This window comes from Manduca sexta, chromosome 4, assembly GCF_014839805.1.
Source record: "Manduca sexta isolate Smith_Timp_Sample1 chromosome 4, JHU_Msex_v1.0, whole genome shotgun sequence".
Lineage (NCBI taxonomy): Eukaryota > Metazoa > Arthropoda > Insecta > Lepidoptera > Sphingidae > Manduca > Manduca sexta.
In genome coordinates this window covers 5995192-6010875 of record NC_051118.1, presented here as the reverse complement: position 1 = coordinate 6010875, position 15684 = coordinate 5995192, and the positions used below count along the sequence as shown (strand labels likewise).

The 15684-nt window shown below is 34.1% G+C and overlaps 1 protein-coding gene across 11 annotated transcripts in view; it reads right to left on the bottom strand.

The window, feature by feature from the left end:
* Positions 1–15684, bottom strand: part of LOC115453125 (focal adhesion kinase 1) — a 244513-nt gene that overhangs the window by 23495 nt on the left and 205334 nt on the right. The window lies entirely within an intron of this gene.

Below are 15684 nucleotides of genomic sequence, written 5' to 3'. Positions count from 1 at the left end.
ACTGAGAAATAGACTTGCTATCACAGCAAAGATAGAGCTTAGATAAATAACGTCTATGGATAAGGAGGATAGCCTAAAACCATCTCGCAATAAAGATGAATCGTTAAACACCTCATTTGTTAATATTAACCCAATAAAAGCGACATCGCTTTAGGCGAGCAAAGTTCAAACAAATTCAATATAAAGCAACAGTTTGTCAATCATTGTACACCGCTGAACCCTAATAAAGACAAGAAAAGTTATTTAGTACAGGAACGGCAGACAATTTTGCCAAGTAATCGTATAATATTGCGGTGGGTTTAGGGTTGCCAGCTGTTACGAGAAAATATCCTTTACTCCGAGCAACACATTTTATAAAACAGTATCCTACCTGCTTAATATACTTATGTAGAGTTTTCTGGATTATTGTAAACTAGTCATTAACAGAGTAGATTTTGATGAAGTAGATTTAGTCTTCAATTAAATATAATTTACAATTAATATAAAAATATTTCGCGCATCACGAACATTTCGTTAAAATTGTAGTGAATTACTAATATATTAATCTTCATTGACAAATCAATATCTTCAATATTCTATTTCTAATATTAAATATCATATAGAAACCACACAAAATAAAAGTAAATACTTTTAAAATACTGCAATATTACACACAATCATCAGCATAACAAAGATTGTATTAAGTTAGCAACCCTCGTACGGGGTGACTGAACAGAGGGTGGGGTTGTTATTAAACCTAGATGGAAGGAATACGGTATATAGACTTGATATGAACTCTGTTTTCGACGGTCGGTGAACCCGGTGAACTTGGGAAGGCGGGAAGCTAAAATCTTTGTTGTATTAAGGAGTGTGGAACATGATTTAGATTAAGTTTGAAATGTATGTTTTGCTTCATTTACTGTTCATGAATAGAAACCAATGCATAATGATTTTTATGTACATTGAAATAAAACTATATTTCCGGATTTTAAAACGGATTTTATATTATAATTTTCTCCACAATTACGTATATAAATGTAGTAACAATTTTAAAATGTAGGTAGATATTGTAACTAACTTTTCAGTACACCTCAGTACGCCCCGTGACCATGCAGGCTGTTGTCTTCGAAACGTCTGGAGAAAATTGTTATATAAATAAATACAATGCAGAAATATAATTTTATTTTAATAGACACCCATGGATTAATGTGGTCGTAAACTATTTGAACATTTAGGTTCAAATTTATTTATTCATAAAACATGAGTAAATATTCAAAATATGCAAGTTGTTCAAATATAATGTTTGATTATGTTACCTGTGAGGTGTACAAATTACAATTAGTAAGAAGTACAAAATAAAATTTATTCATGCAGAGATATCGAAAGTCGCTAAAAAAAATATTAGACTTGGATATCATTTGGTGCTTCACGTTACTTATTAAAATATTTCTACATACTTTTAACGATTATATTTATAGATCTAATTATACTACATCATAAAAAAATATAGGTTAGTTACAAGTATTTAAAAGATATAACCGCTATTGATTATCCACAAATAAGTAATAACAAATTACATTTTACTATTTGAGTTAAACTTTTATTCAACTGCACGCAACCTTTCCTACCAGGGCAGCATAAAACAAAACAGTTAAATACGCAAAACAAAGGGAATTTTTGCAGCATTTGCGATAATCCGAATCAATGGACGCGCGTTGGCGCAGTGTCGCAATTTGGGCGACACGCCGAGCCGGAAGTTTTAATTATAGCTACACGACTGTGGCTGGGCGGTGGTCATCCTGAGGGTGACTGACCACCTACCCTCCCGTAGGGTTGCCAGGTTTTGCATGGAATTTGTAGATGTTTCGGTTTATAGTAATTTTCTGAAGCAGACGTGGATACATTATTTTAAACAATTAAAGATGTTTATTAAAACAAAAGAGTTATTTTTCTTTCATTATCTAAGTTATTACTAAAATGAATAAGACAAAAAGAAAACAGTCACTACTCTAACGAAAGGCCAAAATAGTCTGTTAATTTGAGTTAGTTCTTATTATATATATAACCTTGTAAGCAAATGATTGAATCCTCGGTAACAATACCCAAAATATCTTACTAAAGAAATTTTAAAACATTATTTTAATTCGTCGATAGACATTAATATTCAACATTATTAGTACACAGCTGCAATAAACACTAAAACACTTACTCACTGATATAAAAATTCCCTCAAAATTGCATATTTCCCCATAATTTCCCACACCTGGCAACCCAAACCCCCGCCCGCCCGCACGCATCGATTGGCGGCATTCGGCGCATGCAAATGCACAATGCGCCCCCTTGGTACGTTGTATCAATGCGTTTATGCACGAGCAGGGTTATTGCGAACTTATATAGAGGGTTGATTTGGTTTGCGTGTGGTTAGGGGATTGTATATTAATAGTATATAATCCGTGAAAAATGTGTGGATTATGCATTTGCTTAAACATTATGTAAAATATTATGTACCTAATAAGTAATGTAGGTACAAATTCTTTTCCTTATTAAAAAAAATTAAATAAAAAATAATGATGGGTGTAATGGTTATAAATATTATTAAGAAGTGGATAGTTGTAATTTCTTGTTCTTGTTGTGTTGTAATTGTTCGAGGTAAATAAAATAATAAACCAGTTCTCAACAGACCATCCGTGTGTTTGCTTACTTCAATGGGGAGAAATATAATGTGTATATAATCAGAGATTATTAATAAATAATAGTTTTAAAACAGACCCGATGAGATGTTAGTGGGTAATTATTCCATTATCTTAATTATTATGAAACATAGTCTCTGCCGCGTCTGAACACGATAAACTCAAAAACTACCAAACGGATTTTGATGAAATTTAGTATGGAGATAGTTTGTGAACCTGGGCAGGACATGGGCTACTTTATATCCCGGGTAAATATATAACGGGATTTTTGATGCGAAAAAACCCTTTCAATCTGTCGAAGACGCGAGCACAATCAATATTAAAATTGGAAGAATTGTTAGTAAACCTTTTAATATGTATTTCCTATACTCTTTTACAATGGATTTACGTTCGAGTGTTCTTAATCTTGTTTATAAATATATATATTTAAAGACTCCAAGATATTACAATTTGCAAACTTATGTAAATAACTCATAATCAAAGTTTGGCACATAGTCGTGGGTAAAGCAAACATCTATATACGTAGTTTCTAAAACACTAAAGGCTATGTACAGCACGCGAGTACAATTAGCAAGGCAAACAAGCCGCTAAATTGGAAGCTATCACGCTCCGGCCAAACAATCGGATATATACAGGCATGTCTAGTAGGTGTAACATTGACACACTAATATCGATTAATGTGAATAAACTTTCGATATTTCACAATCGATGTTTAATATCTGGCTGTTTAAGTGTTTGCGACACGAAAAAAATAACGAGAATGTATTCTATATTTGAAATTCACATCTATTTTTAGGACACATTGACGTATATACTATAGACACGAACGTCCACATAAACTATTTGTTGAAAATTTTAATTAAAATTGCTACCGAAACGTCAATGTTATAACCTATTTATTCACTTGAACAACAAATAATATTACTTATTTGAGATAAGTATATTTTTTATTCAAATCCAGGTTTACACTTAGACTCGAGTTCTTATATCATGAGCACCACTCCGTACACAACCACAAGCTGTCAATATTGACCATACTAAAGTCAGTTTGAGGGGATTGCAGTTCAATTCAGTTGAACACAGTGAATGTTCGGAACGCCATATCTAGTACGTTATAAGTAGTAAATTTATATCGATTTAAGGACATTTATTATTATTAACCCGGAAAAAAATGCACGCGTGTGGAGCCGCAGACAAAACCTAGAATTTATATAGGAGAAATTTACCACTCAATCATTACCTTCATAGTTGATGCACAAGTAAAAGTGCGTGGGCAAGCACAGGTGTGCAAGTAACGCAAGATAACGCGTAGGCAAGGAACAAGTTCGGACACGCCACACTTGAATCACCAATTAATGTTGCGCAAGTGAGGATTAATCAGGGCTGCCTATCATACGGGAATCCCTTTTTGTCTTCTTTTATAATCGATCATAAAAATAAAAAAATATATATATATTTTATATTCGATTTTAGAAAAAAAAAATTATATAACTGTTTTTTTTTGGAACTGTCTTTGTAGGCAAAGGAGCAAGCGGTCCGCCTGCTGGTAAGCAGCATCCGTCGACTTTGGACTTTGCTACACCAAGGGCACAACCAAGGCGTCTACGGAAAGTTTCACATTATTGTCATTTATTGGGAACAATTTCAAACGCTCTGTAAGTACTGGACGAAAAACACAATATCACTAGACTTGGCGATGGAACCTCGCCGTAACAGTCGTATTTATAACTGAAACTTAGTCACTAAGAGTCTGCTTTCGATAATTATATTAGGCATAAAATTGACTTTTATGGAAGTTAAAACTGACTGAAAAGGAAATTTTATAATGGCAAAATTGAGTTTTATAAAAAATAAAGTTGATCGTAGACTCGTTTTGGAGCTTAAAAACAACGAATTCCACACTATCCTTCGTAACAAAAATCCAAATAAAAAAATCGTTATTATTCTAGCAACCCTATCTAGTATCGTGTAGCAACCCTAGTGTTAATGAACTTATGTCGTAGTAGATAAGAAGTTGCATGTGGGTCGATGTTTGATTCCAACTTCCAATTAGCACATCGCTGTGGAAATCTCAAGACACAACAAAGATGTTAAACACAGGGAAATTTACCTTTTAATGTGTGCTCTTAGCGCGCAGTGAAAGTTGATCGGAAACAGAGTTGAGTGTAGGTTGACGAGGTCTTAAATACAGACATAATTCTATGCGATGGATTTTATAGGCATTTTCATTATTGTGAGATTAATGACTCAATATCCACAATATAAAAAAATAAAACTACCAAAGTAAAGATAACATATTGTAGAAATATAATTTTGTTTTCTATTCATTATAAATTTCGAATTTTAAATTTCGAAGTTTCTAAAAAAACGGTTAGCGCGCCATTTTCCTCGAGGTCTTAAATGCTACTAAAGGACACTTATGTAGAATAGTTTAACCCGCAAATAAAGTAAAAAAAAGTTACTATTTATATATGTACTGATCAGGAAATTTAAAGTGTCAAATTCACGTGTATTCGATGATTTTTCATGCTTTATTTATTCTCATACCCTAAATGTTTATTTCCGTTGTTCAGTCAGCCACAAAGTAGCTGAACAAATACAATTTTTCAAAATTCAAAATTCTATTCCGAAATTATGTAAAAAATATTCCTTTTTCTTTATCTAAGTTTACCCTTTGAAGTTAATTTTAGTAAAGAAAAACGATCATTGATAAGGGCACAAAATTTTAAAGTCGATTTAAATTTCGAATTTGTTCTACTTATGTGGAAGACTGTCCAAACATTTTCATAAATGACGCACCAATATCACTGTAATTAATAAAACTTATGAGCAAAGTATTTAAATAAACATAATAATTAATTAAATTAAAAATAATTTATTTTAAATTATAAATGAAAACATTTTATCCGATAATTGTTTAATAATTTACGACAAAAATAGTTTCTCGTTTAATCATGCCACCGGCTTAATCTTAAAACAATTTGTTATGTACTTTATAAGCAATAAATTAAACGCAAAATCATGTAATGTATTTATCAGATTTAAGTAACCTTTTGCGATTGAATGATTAATTTTGTTTATTGCGGGGCGTAGTTCTTAATGTCAGGCAGTAATTACGTTATAATAATATCAGCTCTGTATTATATACTGTCCCACTGCTAGGCACGGGCCTCCTCTACTACTGAGAGGGATTAGGCCTTAGTCCACCCCGCTGGCCTAGTGCGGATTGCTAGACTTCACATGCCCTCGATGTAATGTTTCTAATTGGTCAACAATACAAGCAAATAGAAACATCTTTATTTATCATAAATTGCACAAAAGCCTTACAAATTAAACGTCAGCTCTGTCATTATATTTTATTTTATCTATAATTAAGTTACTTCTGTAAAATAGCTGATTTACCACCGCGGCGGTAGTTGTCCCCAGGTTAGGAACCCAAGGTATATTTGATCACAATGTATATCGAACCTCTACAAACGGTATAAAACAATATATGGCAATTCGATTTTTTTTTACCTAGATTGTTAGGCCGATTTTAATCTAAACTAATAGGTGAACGACCCCAAAAACGCATGCCGAAAAAATGCAAACAGCTGTGTGCGAATAGCATCAACACACAGGTCTACGAACTCGATACATTTGCGAATAAAGAACTTTCGTTTTCAACAGCAACGTAATTGGAACAATGAGTCAATGGCTGACAAAAGCCATTTGGCCGGAGCGTACACCGACGCCATAATAATTTCGGCGCATAGATAACTCATAAAACTCGCGTGAGGTTCTCAAACTTTGGTTCCTAGATGAGACTTATGCGCGCTCACTTCTCATGCTTTTGAAATAACCATAGCTCCTACTGAACTAGAGTTTCGGCGCATATATAACCCATAAAACTCGCGTGAGGTTCTCAAACTGTGGTTCCTAAATAAGACTTAAGGGCTCACTTCTCATGCTTTTATGCTTTTAAAATAACCCTAGCTTTTTCTGACCCAAGAGTCGACAAAACTCTTTAGATTGGCCACAGTGCCACCTAAAATATAAAGTCTACTTCGAACTTCGCTAAAATATAGCGTATATCTTCTCTGACTCCACTTCAACTTCTCACGATTGAAGATTGTCGTTCTCTCTATATAGCTAAAATTTGTTTTTGCTAACGGCTCGCCTAGCGTGGAGAAGTTTTTCCCGGATAAATCTTTCTGGGGATTAAAAGTAGTCCATAACACTCAGAAGTAATGTAGCTTTCTATTAGTGAAAAATAAAAACGGTTTAGTAGTTTCTAAGATTAAAATTCAAACAAACAAATTCTTTAGCTGCATAATAATAGATACTGCAGTGCTTGTATGAAGATATGTCTGGCCTATCCTATCTGTCGCCACGCAGCAAAATGTTAAGAAAAATATATTGTTAGTGAAACTGGAGATTTCCGTGTCTGAGAATGTATCAGCGCATTATATACAGTAAGGACTTTTGTTTGAATCCCAAGTAGGGTAATATTTTTGGTTTTCTGACACGATCAGTAAGAGACTGCATCCTCCAGTAACAATTACAGAGACAGATAGCCGATTGAAAACACTGAGGAAATTCATAAATCCTTTCTGCAACATCCTTCAAACATTACGTCATGTTGCAATGAAGCAATCCTGAAACATACCGATATATTTGTAGCGAAAGTTGCTAAGTTTTAGGGATCGTAATATTGACCCAGGACTTAAGAGGAATCAGGAAGGTTCTAATGCCCCTTTATGAACTAAGCTGGATGTTTGAAATGACCCCGGGCGCACCTTTGGGAACCACCGGATATTAATCCAGAGGCGAAGTAAGGAAGGCTGTTCGACACATGGGCCACGGTCTTATAATATAATATCTATATTAGAGGTTCATCATGGTTAAAGTTAATTCACTATAGCTGTGCCCGCGGCTTCGGTCGTATGGAAATGAGTATATCACAAAGTTCTCCCGCGTAAATCCCGACTCATGACATTTTTTACAACCGTGCGACCTCTTCGACAGTAATCGTTATATTTCAGTCAATTTACATAAGATCATAATATACTATTATCTTAAACCTTCCTTAAGAATTGCCCTAACTTTTAGTAAAAACCGTACAAAAATCCTTTCAGTAGATTTTGAGAAAATCGATCGCATACAAAAAGACAGCTTTTGGGTACTTTATTTACAATATGTATAGATAGATATTTCGTTTGTAGCCGTCTTGAATAACCCGAACGGCATGTTTATAATATGTATAGATAGGTTAGGTATATTGTTTGTAGCCGTCTTGAATAACCCAAGCGGCATGCCCATTGCAATTCTGAACAGTTTTCGTCATCCATTGAACTTATAGGTCAGAAAACCAAATAAATCTGCCGTTAAGAACGTCGTCTGTACTTAACAATAGCGAAAACAGGAAACAGATATGATCTTGTAGCGAGTATGAATATAAATCGCATATGCATCACTAAACGATTGAAGCAGTGGGTTTGAATGCCGTAGACTGCCCACATTTCGCCTCGATTCACATATTGTAGGTGGAGTAACTCCGAATGGGAGATCTGAGGCGCCATTGGCAGTTTTTGGAGGCTGACGTCACTTGAAATTCATTCACAAATATGAAACGAGAGTGTCATCGGACTTTGTTTTAAAGTATGCCATTGTATTATGAAAACCCGCCATCTTGCCTCTTAATAAGGTTTAAACTAGGAACCGGAGATGTTTTTGACAACTATTTACGCAATTCTTAAGCACCTCTTAACGTTAAAATTGTTTTATAAGTAAGACTTTATATTTTGTACGCTCTAGTTGCAAAACATAGCGCACTACTTTCCATAAAATATCAAGAACTGTATTTACATATGTTTAACAAAAATAAATGTTTATTAGAAAAAAGGTACATGTCTTATTTATAGTGAAGACTATGCAGGAGTTGAAGTACGTTCAACAGTGCCTTATAATCAATTAATAATAGTACGATTATGAATTACTTATGCTACTTTAAAAATAAATGTAAAGCTACTTGCGTACCAGTGCGTAAATTGTTTACATTTCAGACCAATTCTGTTTGTCATCGTGCCTTATATATTGTATCTCCCTTCCGAATACTAAATAAAGTGTTGCCTGTGTAAAATATGAACTACACCAAATTGCCTGAATGCGGGCCAATAGTGAACCAAAATAGATTGTACACAACGCGCGTAAATCTCTCATAGTGCCAAAACTAACGATATTTATCGACGGAATATATGATAACGGTGCAAATTTACTTCAGCTATTAACAATATAGTTTGTGAAAACCATTATTGTGTCATTTACGTGGTATAGGTAAATTTGAGTATGGCCTGAATGGGTCCATCTTGCGCAATCGAGGTAGTACCACGGTCTAATGGGTTAGCTGTTGCATTGCTTGCTGACTTTAAGATTGCAGGATTAAAAAGTCTCTTCCTTTGTTACGAAAACATTGAAAATATATCATAGCTAAAAGAAATTTTGTTCAGTGGCGTTTTATTATCACGCACTATTACTGTTCACTGCTAATATCAATTTATGATGTTTAAAGCTAGCACCAATATTAATACAAGGAATGTATTAACGTACGCATAGGTCTTTCGAATTTTTTGGCGCTAGGAGATACATTATATATGTAGGTGGCGTGTCATATTATGTGCTACCTGGGGCCTTATTCTCTATCCCGCACGTTATTTTGACAGTGTGTAACAAGAACGTAACACAACGCATCATGTTTAGGACTATAGAAATTTGGCTTACAGAATACCATTCCACGCACATTTCTCGAAGATAACATGACACGGCCGCGTTACGCGTTTACACTATCATACAGAATAAGGGCCCTGTATTTTAAGTTGCCTGTTTGCTTGTATAAAAATAAAACTCATCTTTAGTTTTTAAACCAAGCGGGTTTCACATAGTCTAATGACGAGACACTTAGAGTCTGCGTGAATTTGATGCCTAAGGAATAAGAAAGTGGGATCTCACAGAGATCTTACTTTAGATTTGAGATAATTTAAGACCCTTGGAAGGAAAAAGGCTATTTTCGAACCCGGAAAATATATAGCGAAACTTGTAACAAGTCTTTCCCGCAAGCAAAAGCATTTATAATAAGAACAAGACATCCTCTTACCAAAAACACCAAAAAATACTTAAAAATAATAATCATTTATTTCGGCACCAACCCGCAAGTTTTACGGTCGAAGTCACAATTATCTCGAACGATAACATTTATTATTTAAACATACATAATTATTATAATTATCAACAAATAAACCGACATGTTACTACATAATACAGTTCGACGAACTCTGTGCAAATACAAAAATACGTCAGATAATATTAACGCGGTTAAATATTGGCGGGAAACTGATGTGTGAGGTATTAAAACTGTTTTATGTATTTGAATTTCCTGCGAACGTAAAATGTTTGAAGCTAGAGCTGATCCAATAGTAAAAGACAACGTAGAAAACAAAATAAATACTGATTTCTTATGTTTACGCGATTTTTAGGAATTGAAATAAAATTATTTTACGTATTTTACCGCGGTTTTTATAAATTTTTTTTTTCCGACATTTCGTAAACAACCTTCATGGTTCCAGGGGACTGAGGTGTTGGTCGTCCGAAAAGTTAAAGTTACAATATATAAATATTGTCGTGGAGTTATTAATATGTATATTATTTATCCAAATTATAGGTACATCATTTTCTTTAACGGTGATGTACAAACTAGGGGCCTGTATCATATTTAATATATATTCGAAATAAAAATATTTTTTACTGAGTAGTATAAATGCCTGTGTAATTATAAGTAATAATTCAATTAAAATATTATTAATCGACATGAATATGTAATTTTTTTACGCTAGCAATGTACATTCCTATTTCGATTTACATAAATAACTGAACGTTAAAACAAAATGCATGACAAAAATGATTATTATCGCGTACATTATATGCAAATAAACAATGTTAGCATCAGTAACCTTTTGAAGGTCGGACTTATCGTCAAAATCGAAATTCAATTTATCCTCACTATAGTCTGTAGTAATAAAGCGAAAATATTTGTCGGTTGATCCTTAGACGCTACGGAACAATGGATCAAAATATTTTCCAAAGATATATTTTTTATTTTGATTTTCCCTTTATTATTGGGAAGGCAAAGGGTTCTAGCCCATACAGCCTCGTCATTAATAATGCTTTTTCCATAGATATTTTATGGTTCGAAAACTGACATAGACAATTGATTCTATCGACCAAAGAGTTCTAAGATTATAGAGCGGACATTGAGAAGATTGTCATACAACAATTTTACGCTTATGTGATCTACCGTGAAATAGCAAAACACCAATGCAAAATACTTCATATTTTTTCCATATGATATGCACATTTTTAATACGCATTGTAGCATATTTTCTGTAAATATGTTTATTTTGTTATATGATATCTTATCATATGGATATTTCAAATATGACAATGACTCATGGAGCCCAATTTGGTCCCGATATCCAGTCTATAACTAACTATATAGTGTCTTTGGCCTCGCCAGATGTATCTGTCAAATAGTAATATTCAACATGAACTTACCCCATTCCCCTCCTTTTACAGCAACACCAACAGACCTCCATCGAAAATAATTTGCAAACGAAAAACAATGGCAATTTGCATCGATCACAAAACACGTACGACACGAAGTAAACATAACAATGGCGATTTTATCTTCATGTTAGTGGAATGATGCAAGCCGGTGCGACAACCGTGTTACAAGTATAATAGGAGATTACAATTCTATTATATTTTGCAATTGAATGACAATGGTTAGCGAAGTCTATGTGCAAAATAGAGTTGTATTTTTACGTGCATGTCAGTGACTCCACTGCACCTGATGGTAAGTGGAGTGGTGTCCAATAGAATGTCGACTGACGAGAGATGATTACCCCTCGGCAGTCGACACAATTATGCCGGCCTGTTGGAACTGGTTATACACAGGCTGATCCCGGAACGCGACACACTTCCGTGGGCCGCTATGGCGGGTTTCAACACCTTGTGTACGGTGTCCAGGCGGATATAAAATATATCCTACAGGAAAAGCAGCAGTTTGCAATCATTGCGTTATCCTAAGTACTCAATACAGTTTCATTATGTTCAGTACTTAAACTGGCTATAATGTCCAAGGCACACAATGCACAATACTGCTTGGAAATAGACTGCGATGTCATCTACCCGTACGGACCTTTACAACGAAACACTAGCCAGATTTAAGACTAATTAATGACCACGAAAGCGGATTTATCAGGCGCCATCTTTTATATGAAACTTAGTATTTATGTATGAAATGCGGATGCGGAATACGGATTTATCATGTATGAAACTTAGAATCGCTAAAAAATGTCGCTTAAGCTAATTAGCCTTTAACTCGTTGTTATTTACTTTCGTAAAATCGTTTTGATACAATGACGTACGCCTAAACATTATCTCTCCTATTTTATGTTTCGCGCTGTACACAGATTTATCTCGTCACATTTAGCTTATCATGCAACAACTGTGATTTATATCGATGTTATAACTATGAGTGATGCTGTGTCGCGATGGCCCAGTTATAGTTTAACCTGAATATAACGGGTTAAACGAAACAGAGTCTATGTTTTAGTCAAAATGATAATTGTTATACTTAGGTAGTTTAACATAAGCTTTTATTAAATAACTTGTATCATATTGTAGCAGGTATACTTAGTGGATATAATAAGACTTAACATCTCATGTCTCAGGATGTCGAGCGCAGTGGAATATCAAACAATACTGTAATATAATTCAAGGTGTTGGATGGTGTTTCTACTGTTTATGGGCCGTCGTATCGCTTAACATCAGGCGAACGGCAAGCTCATCTCGTAATTCAAAGAATAAAATAATAAAATATACATAGAATATTATTTGTTGCTAGCGAAATATTTGATAACTCAAGGTGTTGGAAGGTGTTTCTACTGTTTATGGGCGGTCGTATCGCTTACCATCAGGCGAACGGCAAGCTCGTCTCGTCATTCAAAGCAATAAAAAATAGAATATACATAGAATATTATTTGTTGCTAGCGAGATTAAATGCTTCACTGTGGACTTTCCGGGATAAAAATTGGCCTATGTGTTAATTAAGGAGATGATCTATCCATGTGCCAAATTTCATCCAAATCAGTTCAGAGGTTTCTGCATTTACTTCTAACAAACATCGATGCAACTTCACAAAATTTCGCATCTATGATTTTAGTAAGATTGCCTTAGCTCACTAAATGCAGCAAAAACCTATATTGCTCTCCCGAATACACCCTAAGGTCAAATATCGTAAGGTTCAAAGTTACAAATCAACATCTGCGACCTGCGCTAAAGATCAAGTGAGTCATGTGTTACTGGTCTGACCTTTAGGACCCTTTGGATTGTTTCAAAACGGATGTTACGAATGTCCTAGATTATTAAACGTACACAAGACCCGACTAATGAATAGCATAAGTGGGTAACATAAAAGAATGGTTGGAAATAATTAAGTTAATCATAGAAAAGAGTATTATTAAAATTAATTAAACAATGAAATAAAGTTTTTTTTTTTTTTATAAAACGTAGGCAAACGAAAGTGGATTGAGGTGACTGCCATAAACATCCAGAAGAGTAATCATTGACACAGCTGCGATAAACTGAGTCTTCTTAAAAGAATTATGAACATACTTAGTTTTATTTTTTAATTTTTATTCCTCATACGGGAAAGTGACCGCATTGCACTTGGTGATAAGCACGATGCCGTCCAGATAAAGTAACGAATGACAACAGATGGCTATCTCATTTCATTCGACACAATCATGCCGGCTTACAAATTAATGGAACTGTTAAACTATTAATACACAAACCATTTAACACTAAATTAAATGATCCCTATTCCTTCACAACAAACCGTTATTTACAATAAACGATCCTAATAGCTTATTTTTATCTATCATAAAAATGGACCAATCAGAACGAAGTATTATTTGACATGCACAAATGAGTCATTTTGATGGGTGCATTCTCGGAATCGGATTGAAGATTTAGATTGGGATCGTTATTGAAATCAGCTGTAAGTAATGGTTGAATCTAAAAAGCGCTATTTTCTAACTATATCCCAGTAACCTGCTCCGTAGTACGACATAAAAAAAACTCCAAAACTGATGTGTCAATTTCCCGTGCACAGATTGGCGTGTGATGACGTCACGGGCGTTAATAAAAACGCTCTCAATTACCGGCGGAATATTGAACGATGGACATGAATATTCAGCGCTGCATCGCTTTTATAATGTGGTTTAAACAACGGACATTGTTAGTGCTTTTGTTGATCTCTTATTTTGTGGGGAACGTGTTGGTTCGGGATATTTTACTGATATGAATAAAACATTGTGACTTTTGGAGGATGTTTTATACGCCGATTGCTGAGGCGAAATGGGATGAAATTTCGCTTATAGATAGACCTTTTCCTGGATTAATTTTTATCCTTCGAAATACTTAATGAGACATGTCAGGAGGTTCACGCATGCGTAGCTGCGAACATCATTTAGTATCTATTTATTGTCATGTTTAAGGGAACCTGTTAGAAAACGATATAGGGCACTTATTACACCTAAAATGTAATACACAAAAAATTATGTGAACAGAATAACGCGCCTGCAATTTGGGCCAATCTATCACTTTACCTTGTCCCCATTAAAATCCCCAAATGATATGGCCCCCTGTCGCCCAGTTAGCACGCGAAGGTTACACATAAGGTCTTATTGATTCTCGACTAAAATGCTGCCTGATCCTCACCAGGTCTTTTTCAATCAGGTGGGGCCGTAATGTAGTGAGTAAATTGACAGTTAAAATAATTTTTTATCTGTCTTATTTTTTTATTTTTAAACAATTATCACACAAATTAAATCAAATATAACATTGCGTTTCATTATCAATATAGCATCTAAATTCTGAAATCTTGTGATCTTAAATTATTTTTCCACTGATATTAAGTGACATATATTGTCTATAGTTTTGTTGATTAGGCTTAAACACAAACACCGTAATCAAAGTCAAGGTTATCAAGGCTATTGTCAAATATGTGACATGCATGTTGTCTGTTACAGTGTACACGAGGCCTAATTTTAGGGCCATGGTAAACAAAAGTGTTATGTCATCATAGAAAACTTTATGCACCTTAGTTTCACGTTTCCTTGCAGAGCAAACTTATTAAAATTGGTTTTGTGGTGTATTTTGCGTTACTAATATTAATCTTGATTTCAAATGCTTTATTGAAAGACGCGAACAATTCGGTTTCTTCCGGTCCCTGTCAATTCAAAAAGGAAATAAATCGTCGATGACCGGCAATCAAAATGGCAATGTTATTCATAAATACACTATTCAAGACTATATTATATCAATATTTAAATGAATTTTACCGCCAAAATTTAAAAAGCCCTATCCTATGTAAATATAAATAAACGAAAGTAGCGTACTGATAAAATCCTTCGTGGATTACCCTCATCCTTTTATTAAATATAGAACGTGATAAAATAACGTGTTTTGAAAATGGAGCGTAATTTATCCGAAGAAATGTTTATACTGTTATTAAACGTTATAAATGAAAGAGTTTATGCTATGGTGGTTTAAATTAGGAATATTCATTCATTCATGTAATCTTATAAAGGTTACATGAATGAAGAGCGAAGTGCAATGCCATTGACATACTGTATTTTGCAATAGAAAGTTCAAGATGGTGTTTCATTATGATAAGATATGGCGTTTACAGATAATTTGTTTATTTATTAATTGTTCTTTTACATTATACTCGTGTGTAAATAGGGTATACAGACGATAAGAAACAAATAAATATATGTAGCGACTTCCTTTCTAAATCTTAGTCGACTAAGTCACTGACAGTCTATAAATCTCATCGATATACATATATTTCCTACGTACTAGATTTGGCGTTCCGAACATTCACCGTGTTCAACTGAATTGAACTGCAATCCAT